Source organism: Carya illinoinensis, chromosome 8 (genome assembly GCF_018687715.1).
Source record: "Carya illinoinensis cultivar Pawnee chromosome 8, C.illinoinensisPawnee_v1, whole genome shotgun sequence".
Taxonomy (NCBI): domain Eukaryota; kingdom Viridiplantae; phylum Streptophyta; class Magnoliopsida; order Fagales; family Juglandaceae; genus Carya; species Carya illinoinensis.
Genome location: NC_056759.1, coordinates 3,179,388 through 3,190,691, shown reverse-complemented (window position 1 = coordinate 3,190,691; position 11,304 = coordinate 3,179,388). Strand labels below are relative to the sequence as shown.

General features: G+C 35.8%; 1 long non-coding RNA gene across 1 annotated transcript; it reads right to left on the bottom strand.

Moving 5' to 3' along the window:
* Nucleotides 1-6,426: 6,426 nt before the first annotated feature.
* Nucleotides 6,427-9,769, bottom strand: LOC122274232. The gene is made up of 3 exons (XR_006228258.1): nucleotides 9,425-9,769; nucleotides 7,743-7,801; nucleotides 6,427-6,665 (listed from the first exon to the last, which is right to left on the bottom strand). It is a non-coding gene; the product is annotated as an uncharacterized LOC122274232 (long non-coding RNA).
* Between the last annotated feature and the right edge of the window lie 1,535 nt (nucleotides 9,770-11,304).

Below are 11,304 nucleotides of genomic sequence, written 5' to 3'. Positions count from 1 at the left end.
TCTGCTACAGGGTTTTGGGTTGTAATATGATAAACTTTTATTATTGGGAACATGACAAGAGTAGTTCCATCGGTTGTTGTAGTGGAACCCATGTGAGCTGGGTTTATTCCCTTTAAGAGAGAACCACCAGCACCAAGGACGAGATGGTAGAGGACAAGAGAACTGGCAATCAGTTCAGCATGCCTTTCGTTACGTGGATTACTGCAACTTTCATAGCTAATACCAATGAAGGAACGGACCATTCTTTGGCCGAGTAGATTCGACAAAATCATGTGAGACTATTAGGAGCTAATAAGCTTAGCTGGCAAAAGTTACATTTTTGTCCGTTAGTTATGTTAATTTAGTTAGCTTATAAATATTTTGGACATGTATATAAGTCAGCTTCTCGTTGTAATTATGTACTGTTCATTCTGATTGTGAAATAGAGTTTACGAGCAAGAGGAACATTTTCCCCAAATACTCTTCCTATTCTAGGGTTTCTACATAGACTTAAATAACAACAAAAAATATAAAGCCATATAAGCTTAGGGTTTATGGTTTATTAATTCAGTAATTATAAGTAGGATACTAGAAAGCAAACTAGAATACAGTATGATATACATTTGAAGTCCATAAGCTAATTATGCACAACCCAACCCAATCAAGGTCTCTGCGATCCTATATATACGCAAGTCCGCTTACTATAGTAATTTCATCTAATATTTTTTCTTCCAATTTTGTCCTTAATTTTATTTGAAAATTGCGATCCTTTTAATTAAATTTTTTTTGCCGAAAGATGTTTTGGTCTTTTCATATATTTTGACCGTTTGATTTTTTTCCTATTTTGTTTCCAATTTTGCCCCTTAGTTTTATTGTTTACTTTGTTGTTCTTTCTGTTGTTTTGCTTCACCGCCTAAATGGTATTGTCTTTTTACATTTCATCTTATTGCTTAGTCTAACAGAGTCAGTTGGAATCAAATTTAAATGTTAATATTTGCCGTTTGTGTTCTGCATTAAGCTCGCTTTCTTAAAAAAAAAAATTGTTCATGTGCTTAGATCTGGTTCTACTTGTGAATCTTAGGTCTGCTTCTTATTCTTTCTTCTCTTAGTATTGTATGAATGAATTTGTTACAGTATAATTACATCATATGCATATGCATTTGCATCACAGCCAAAAAAAATGGAAACAAAATAAATAGCATATTTGCATATCCGTATGTATATTTCCTTGTGGATATACATGACACTAAATCCATACAGATATACGTAGCACCAAAAAATCAAACAAATCGCCAGTGGTGGGTTTAGGTGTTGAGAAGTGTTGTGAATAGTAATAAAAAGTAATAATAAATTAATGAATAGTAATAAAAAAGAGGTGAAAAGTAATGAATAATAGTAAAAGTATGTGAAAAGTAATAATAAAATAATAAATAGTAGTGAGAAGTGTTAAGAATACCTGAGGTACTTTTAATATCCAAGCGCAGCCATTCGCTCTTTAGGAGAGAGGGAGGCAAGCAGGAAGGTATGTACTGAGAACACAAAAAAAAAAAAAAAAAAAAAGGCAATCAGCGTGGGAAAAAGAACACACACATCTTCTGAAAATTTTGATATGTCGATTGGGTTGTTTATGGTACTGGCTCCACATAAGCACGGAGATGGTGGAAAAGTCGTGAGGGAGAGAGCATGTGAGGGTGAGCTACATGGAACAAAGACTACTCTAGGTTGAGATCACAAGGAAAAAAAATTTTGTTATGCAAATCTAAAAAAGACAAAACTAATATACATCAAACACCGAACAAGAAAAAAAAAGGAATGAAATGCAAGGGGGCAAAAAAACTTGAATAAAAAACACAAAAACTCTAGGAACACAGATTGAGAAAAAAAAAATCGTACAAATATGAAGAATACAAATCTAATATATATCAAACGCCGAACAACAAGAAATAAAAATAGAGGAAATCGAATGCAAGGAAAAAAAATAAACTTGAATCGAAAAAAGAAAAACCCTATGAATACAGATGGCAACAAAACGAATATACATGAAACGCAAGGAAAAAAATTCATTCTACAAATCTGAAAACTATATCAACTCAGACGCAAGGAAAAAAAATTTCCACATATGAGACGTGTAGAAAGCAATATACATGAAATGCAAAAAGAAACAAAAGATTTCTACAGATCTAGAAAGTAGATCAACTCATACGCTAGGAAAAACAATTTCCTGCATATGAAAGGCATACAAAGCGAATATATATGGAATGTGAGGGAAAGAAAAAACACCCTACAGATCCAAAACATGGATCAAGTCAGAGGCAAGGAAAAAAAATTTCTACGAATGAAAAACACCAAGCCAATATAGATGAAAGGGAACCATTTTTTTTTTTTTTTTAATGTGCAAATCTTCAAACTGCAACCTAGGGGTGGGCAGCGGGGCCCCGTTACCCGCTGCCCCGCCCCGTCCCGTATCATATATAATATATAACCATCTTAGATAAACCAAATCCGTAACCCAAACAACATAATCCTAACAATCTAGAAACCATAATGTTGCGAAAAACATCACTTACCTTGGGTTGAATCAGTCCAAGTAGGCTACGGCAGAAAGGGGTGAGTGGTGAGTAGTGGCACCATGCGGTGAAACTTGTTGGATCACAGTGGTTTGAATGGAGGGCAAGTAGCGGCTCGGCTTGATGGCAAGATCAAAGCAGTGGGTGAGAAACAGAGAGGGAAACGGACAGAAAGAGAGGCGGGTAGAGAGGACTTACCGGTGGCTTCGTTCGACGTCGTGAGCAACGGTGTGGCAAGTGACGTTCTCGAAGCGGAAGGGCGGGCTGATGAAGAAGGTTCGCGAACTCGCCGTGCTCTGCGACGTGGAACTCGCGAACTCGCCGTGCTCTGCGACCCCGAAACCCATACCCAGAAAGTTTCTCCCGAGTCCCTCCCCTCCCCTCCTCCCTCTGCCACGCCGGACGCACGCCGTCCCTCCTCCCTCTGCCACGCCGTCCCTCCTCTCTCTGCCACGCCGGACGCACGCCCAGAAGGGGGGTGCGGGGGGCCGGACGGACTGCCCCCCCACCCCGTACCCTATCATGCGGGACGGGGTACCCCGCCCCCGCACACCGGAGGAAGGGGACGGGGGGGATTTTCCCCATCCGCCCCATGCAGGGGCGGGGGGCGGGGGGGTGCCTACCCCGCACTGTATGGTGCGGGTAGCACCCCTACTGCAACCTCAGATTTGTAAGTTTTTTAAAAATAAAATGTGCAACAAACTAATAATGAGAGAGATATATATATATATATATATATATATGAAAAATCTGGAAAAAGGTCAAATGGGATGCTAAAGGCATAAGGATAGTTTTATAGTGTATGACTAGAGTTACGGTGCTTTTTTTTTTTTTGTTAAAACACTGCTGTTTTGTGCGTAAAACGGCGGTGTTTCGAGTCTTGGGTTATTGGGCTTCATGGGTCATTCCGGGCCTAGATGAATTGGGTTTCTTTTTTCTTTTTTCCAAATAACAAAAAATTACATTATTATGTGTTTGTTTAGATAGCTATTAGCATGTAGTTTATTTAAAATTTTCCACTTAGCATGTAAATTTTGCATAAAATTGTATTAAGAATTTAAAATGTAAAAAAATAAAATTTAAAATGTTTTAAAATTTTGTTTGTTTTAATCTATACATTAATAATTATTTCAAATTTAATAATAATGTTTATAAAAAATGTTCAATCTAGTGTTGTCCTGTGGAAAAATATAAAAGATCATGCATGAGTTGGGGTTGACTGTGTGATAGGGGAAAATGGGGAAAAATATAGATGGGCTATATTGAAATATAGAAACAAATTAAAAAAAAAAATTAGTTTAAAAAAAAAATTTGAACATTAGATATTATTGCAAATAATTAGGAGATACAAAAATGTTAGATGAAAATATTGTTCCTATAATATTCACATTTATATATATGGTAGATTTTTTTTTATATTTTGTTTTTTATATAATAAAAATATAAAAAAATATAAAATTAAATAAAATTTTGAACATTAGTTTATACCAATTAGTAAGATGACATCATTATTGTATTATTTTTATAAATATTGTATTTTTTTTTATGTTATTGTCATTTGGACTAACTTGGTTATTAACACTACGGTTTTCATTATTTCTAAACAGAGTAAGAGGTTTTTAGAAATTAGCTACAAATTAAAAACAATATTTGTTGTTTATTTTAATAAATATTTTTTCATAGGAATAGTCTGAATGGAAATCTTGGGAGCTCTTAGATTGTTGGCCATGTAATTGATTTGCAATAACTTGCTTAGGAATGTTGGCAGTAAAGGTAATCTCTGCTTTAAATTTTTTTGACTGACATGAATATCATATTTATTTTTTATCACTATCATTTTTTTTCTTTGGTTATTAACGCTATGGTCTCCATTATTTCTAAACAAAATGGAAAGTTTTTATAAATTGACTGCAAACTAAATATATGCACTAGAAATGGAGGTATAATTTTCCTTTTTAAAACCAAATATCTTATTTTAAAAAATAAATTTCATTTTTTTACATTTTTTCCTTTTTTTTTTTTAATATTTTGTTGAAATATGGAGACTGGAAGTTAGTTGGGATGAAATCAAGATGGAGGATAAGAGTTTGTAAATTGTGTGCTGTGGATTTCGAACTGTGCATGTGCTTAAACTTAAACTTAAAATGTTAATTATTTTTTTGGTTTAGTTTATGTGTTAATCTTGAATTTCAAATTCCTCTATACACTATCATTCAAGGAAAGGGGGGAAAAAAACCCTATAGATCCAATCTATATTGACTCATACAATAAAGTTTGAAAAACTTATTTAAAAAATTATAAACTTTTTAACAAAAATAAGTTTTTAAAGATATTAATTTTAATGCTGCAAATAGTTCAATTTCAATCGTAAAATTTCTATTCTAATTAGATAATTGAATAATTTAAGTGTTTATTTTTAAATTAATGGATTTTTTATTTATATTGGACATGATAAATATGCGACATATACAGTTAACTATAATTTTTAAAATTAGTGGTGATAGTTTTATTAACATGAACATATTTCTTTTAATGCATAATTTCATGCTTCTATTTGTTTAAATTTAAACCATAATAAAATGTATGAAATTATTTGTTTTTTAGATTGAAGTGTTATGCTAATATTGAATCTTGATTGATGCACCTTATTGTTTCGTTTTAACGCAGAGGCACACATTTTTGGTTAAAGGAAAATCTAGAATGGTTGATTTACATCAATCATTCAATTACATGTCATGCAAAAGTTGCAATAAAGCAACTAGATATGACCGCAGTGAGAACTTTCTATGTTATAGTTGCAAAAATGTAACAATTGTACAACCAAGGTGAACATTTTCTTCATATTTTCAAATTAAAAATTTTAACATTATAATTAGAACATTTTAACTACTAACATTAACAAATAATAATTTAATCGCTACTATTAGGTGTCAAGTTTATCTAGATGTGTATAATGACAACGCATCTACACCAGCAATCATTTTCAGATCCTTGGCAGGCAGAAAAAATCTTGGATTATACAACGATAAATCTTATAGAACATACAAGCGAGGTAAAATCTATACATTTAAATATGTTCAAAAATTTTAATACATTATATTTTTATATGTTTTCATGATTACAGGAACATCTACCATATCTTGAGGACATTGTAAACAAAATCCAAGATAATGAATGGATGATAGTGTTAGGCGTACAAATGAGTGAATCTGGAAAATTGCGCCAAAATAAGCTTACTGTATTATCAGTTAATAACATCCCAGGAAATTAGGATAACTTTTCAAACCTTTTTTTTTAAACTTTTAGTTTTGTAATATATAAGTACAGAGTATACGTATGTAGTTGTAAATATGTTTGTAAAAATTCTATGTTGTAGCTATAAATATTTTGCAGATAATACATATAATATTTAGATAAATACTTTAGTCACAAAAAGATTATATAAAAGTGAATCTACAAACTGATGTGACTTAATGCAGTATGTCAGATTATAAAGTTACTTTAAATATAAAATAGATCTAATGGATCATATGAAACCACGTCAGTTTGTGGATTTACTTTTGTATAATCTCTTTGCGTCTATAGCAGTTTTCTAATATTTATTATGAGTAAGAAAAAATTGAAAATAATTACTATATAAATTTCGCCTAAACCAGGTTCCAAGTTAAAACCTGGTACCTGGGTTCTATATATATATAACCCATTAAACCCTTCGAAACCCTAGCTCTCTCTCTCTAAGTCAAAACCTTGGCCATCGTTGCTTGTGACTAGCAGAGGCTACCGTTTGGCTAGATCTACTCTTTTCTTTTTGGGTTTTTTTTTTTCGCCCAGATCTATAACCTGTTATTGTAACGCCCGTCCTTGTGGTGGGTCATTTTTCATATCGATTTTGATAAAAACTGACGGGAATTACGATTCCTTTTCAATCTCTTTTCTGTACATACCAGGATACAAAAGACTCCATGTTATAAATAAAATCTCATTTTTTCTTGATTAAAACTTTCAGTGGAAAACATTACGTTACAAAATTAAAGCTTTTAATGTGAAACATCTTGCCTAGGCCTTCGTGCTCTTCCCCTTGGGCTGTGCCTGTTCTGACCTGTCAAGCTCATCTTATGCCTGGGAGGACACACATAAAAACTAAAATGAGTCGATGACTCGTAAGCATTACTTCATACAGTTAAAATATAATAACATAGTTTTTCAATCATGCAGTTATCATTCCATACATACATATCTTATGTAGCATGCATACGTCTTTCTTTTCGTTTGAAAACGTTTCGAGGTGGGGTTTTTATTTAAAACATGATTTCTTCTTTAAAACAGATCCCCACGCATCGCTGCCTTCGTTACTTAAAGAATCTTTTCATGCATTTATATTTCTACGTACATTCATGCATACATACGTTCATTAAATCATCTTTTCTTACTTACGTACATTCATGCATTCGGTCCATTCATTCATACATACATACATGCATCCATTCTTAACATGCATTCGTTCATTCTTATCGCTTTCATGTGGCCGTTGCACACTGTTACGCCCCGTGCGCTGGGGTTAGCGGTCTTTTGGACCTGATTCCGTCCGTGGCCGCGGGTTGGGAATCCATTCAGTCATGGTGCAGCACTGGGTGCACTACCAGTACTACTTACCCGGCATTGCAATCTGCCCATTTCTTTGATATCATTTCCAGTCCAGTCCATGTGGCCATTACGTATTTTCATACATCATACATTCAATCCGTTCATTTCTTTACAGTCCTTTCCTTTTCATTCGTATCGTTTGAAGCATAATTTTCTTTATTTTTCATAAAAGTTGCTTTAAGAGAAGTTTCTTTAAGAGGAAACTGATTTTCTTTCTTTTCCATTAAAGTTGTTTTAAAAAAGAGTTATTTTATTTTAGAAAAGATAGTTTTCTCTCTTTATCAAACCTTACAGTCCTTAACAGTTCTAACGTCTTTTAAAGCTTCATTTCGTTTCCTTTCATAAATATACATACAATACGTACTACTTATAGCATCCATTCACATGCATACACGTACATACTTTGGGTGCATAAAAAGGGGCTGCCAAGGAAGGCCGCTACTTACTTATACTTGAAAACTTACGTTTTATTTTCCTTTTTACAGAAAAGCTTTCGTCTTATTGTTCATTTTTATAGAGAAAACTCTATAAGGGTATGAACGTAACACTTACCTGGACTTCATGCCATACTCAATTCATGCAGTCCATTCATGTGCGTGTCAGATGGCAACCTACATGCATACACATAACTTTATGTCATCATCTATCTAATGCATAAGTAACTATTCTAGAAAATAGAACTATGCTTTGCTTGAAACACTCTATATCCATCCCTGGGCTCTTACGTATTATTTACTATATTAAAACCTTCGAGGTCTTATTCCTTAAAGTGAACCTCTGTGATTCACCTTAGGTTAAGACACTAAGATCTCTGTCTCGTTCTTCTATTTACACAATCCAACGCATGATTCTGACATACAGAGCCATGCGTCCCAACCTTAAACTATATACTCTTCACTACTTTCACGTATCCTAGCCCACGCTACATCCTTATTTCCATCCATTCAGGCTACATGAAGTCAGCCAATTCTTTGGCTAAAATACCATGTAACCATGATCAGGACAGATTACTCATTACATATGATAAATCTGTCTGATACACTTGTCTTGCCAGAGACACATGTATCTCATCCCCTTTTATCACCTAAGAGCAACTTATAATTCCAATAAACGCCTGCTTGTATAAACAAGCTCCAAACTCCAATACCAACTTGTTAAAACCCGGTCGATAGGACTTTTCCTACTTCCCGGCCCTTTATAAGTTCATCCCAAAACTTAATGGGAGAGGATTGCATCCATAAATGCACCTCTGTCACATCACGTAATTCTAGATAAATCCCGAGTCACATCACGATACCCATCATGCTTCCGCTGCACGCTCTGATACTTCTCCATCACTTCCTTATACTCTTAGTCACAAGTCAGTCTCAAGGCAATACCCGTTACCTTGGACTACAGGACACATCACTACTGCTTCGGGACACTGTTACACAGTTCCCGCCACTTGACAAGAGGACTGCATCCACAAATGTGCCTCTGTCACATTATGCAGCTCAAAACAAAATCTTGAGTTACACTACGGGGCCCATTGTGCTTCTGTTGCACTCTCTGATACCTTTTCACCACTTCCATATACCTTTAGCCATAGTCAACCACAAGGCAATATCCATGACTTTGGACTACAACCACATCACCACTGTTTCGGGACACTGTTACACAGTTCCCGACACTAGACCATACACTCCACACTTCTCTGCTACGTCATCCAACCCTTCGTGACACGCCATCCAGTGTATCACGACCTCGTATAGAGTACACTCACGTGAACTCTCTTCCATCCACACTATGACAACATTACTACGATACACGCCTCACGGTGCATCGCTACACGACACGGAGTACGCTCCACGCGTACTCCTTTTGTTACAACACTCATCATCACGATGCACATCACACGGTGCATCGCCATACAACACGGAGTACACTCCACGTGCACTCCCTTTCATCTACGCCACACATCACTACAGCACACGTCACACGACGCGTCGCTGCATTACACAGAGTACGCTTCACGCGTACTCTCTTCACACTACATGCCGTATCACATCTGTGGCATCCATCTCACGCCCATACTTCACAACATAGTCCACAATGCTACACAATCAAGCCCAACACTTCACAACTACACTTCGCTTCACAATTACGCAGCGAACTCCACAATTACTAATTATGCAGTCTAAAATCTAACCAATCAACTACTTTAAACATAAATAACTAGAGATAGAAGGTTATACCATCGACGGGCTAACCCGTGCGTCGCTCGCTGCGCGTCACGATTAAGCGTCGGAGGAGCGTACGTGGCGGTAACACCGCGTACGGTGGCTGTCCATCACATAAAGTGGCGGTTCAGGCTCGAGGATAGCTAGGCGTGGCCTTGGAAGGCTCATGGTGGCCTTGTGGTGGTCGAAGGTGGCGGAGCACGGCGGCATCATGCCGTGAACAGTAAATCCGAATGGTGGGTGTTTGCTTGAGGTGGTGGAAGACCATAGAACTTCATGGCAAGCTAGGGACAGGTAGAGGAACATGTGGTGGAGCTGTGGTGGCGAGGTGGTGGCCATACGGTGGCTCACGGCGGCGGATCGGCCTTTTGAAGCCATTTTCGGCCTTGGAGAGTGAGGGAGAGTGAGAGCTCTACATAGCTCCGTTGGCCATGAAATTTCTTGGGGAAGTTCGTGGTGATGAGAGGAACAAAGTGGTGGTGGTGAAACACCATGGGTGGCCGTGTACGGTGGTGCACGGCGGTGCAACCGAACGTGTGTGTGTGAAGACCCATCGGAGAAAAAGTGAGAGTTAGGGGAAAAGAAAGACATGGGGAGGAAGCTCTTGACATGGTGGTTCCATTGGTGGTGCTTGGTGGCCGTTTCAACCGTGTATGGTGGTCCAAAGAGGTGAAAAATGGTTGAAGACCCATTTCTTTCAAGGGAGATAGAGAGAGACTCGGTGGCCGGAAAAACACACCACCGGTGCAGTTGTGGTCGCCGGTGAGAGAGGGTCACGCCGGTGTGGGAGGTGAGGCACGGTGGCCGGAGGTGGCGCCGGCTGGGAGGCTTGGACCGAACGGTGGAGGAGATGCATGCATAGTGAAGAGCACGGCTGGACGTGCACGAGGGAGAGAGAAAAGAGAGAAAGAAAAAAAAGAAAAAAGAGAAAAAGAGAAAAAGACTGAAGGGAAAGGGTAGGGGTCTGGGTATTTATCTTCAATCATACGCTACGAGATCCTCAAAATGATCTAACGATGAATTAAAACACTGATTTGAAAACGCGTAAGTATTTTATTTTAAATAAAACACTTTAATAAAACACTAAGAGAAATTAAGATAGAATGTTATTTTATAAACTAAGGTTTATAAAATAATATTTTCTTCATCATTATATAAAATGATAAAGTATCATTAATTAATCAAAGTGCATAAAACACTTAAACAAAACACTAAGAGGAATTAAGATAGAATATTATTTTATAAACTAAAGTTTATAAAATAATATTTCTTCATCATTATCTAAAATGATAAAGTATCATTAATTAATCAATGTGCATAAAACACTTAAACAAAACACTGAGAGGAATTAAGATAGAATATTATTTTATAAACTAAAGTTTATAAAATAATATTTCTTCATCATTATCTAAAATGATAAAGTATCATTAATCACTCAAAGAGGATAAAACCATTTAATTTAAATAAGAGTTTTCAACGTAAAGTTAAATCTCTTAATATTTTAAAACAACTAAAATATCTAATATAAGATATTATCCACAATTATAATATTTTCAGAGCTCATTAAAATATTATAATTCTGCTACATTAAAACAAGCTTATCTAATAATACTGAAAATATCTTCTATAGATATTTTCTGAAAATATCTTCTATAGATATTTTCTGAAAATATCTTCTATAGATATTTTCTATAGATATCTTCTATAGATATTTTCTATAGATATTTTCATAATATTAAAATATCCATAAACTTTAAAATATCTTTCTTACTTTGAAATTCGCATAATAACTTTCAGAACACGCCATCGAGATACAATACGTAGGATAAGATTCAACATGTAGATCAAGGCTAGTCAGATAGACTGACTCTCGACACGTAGAGCAAGGCTCAGCA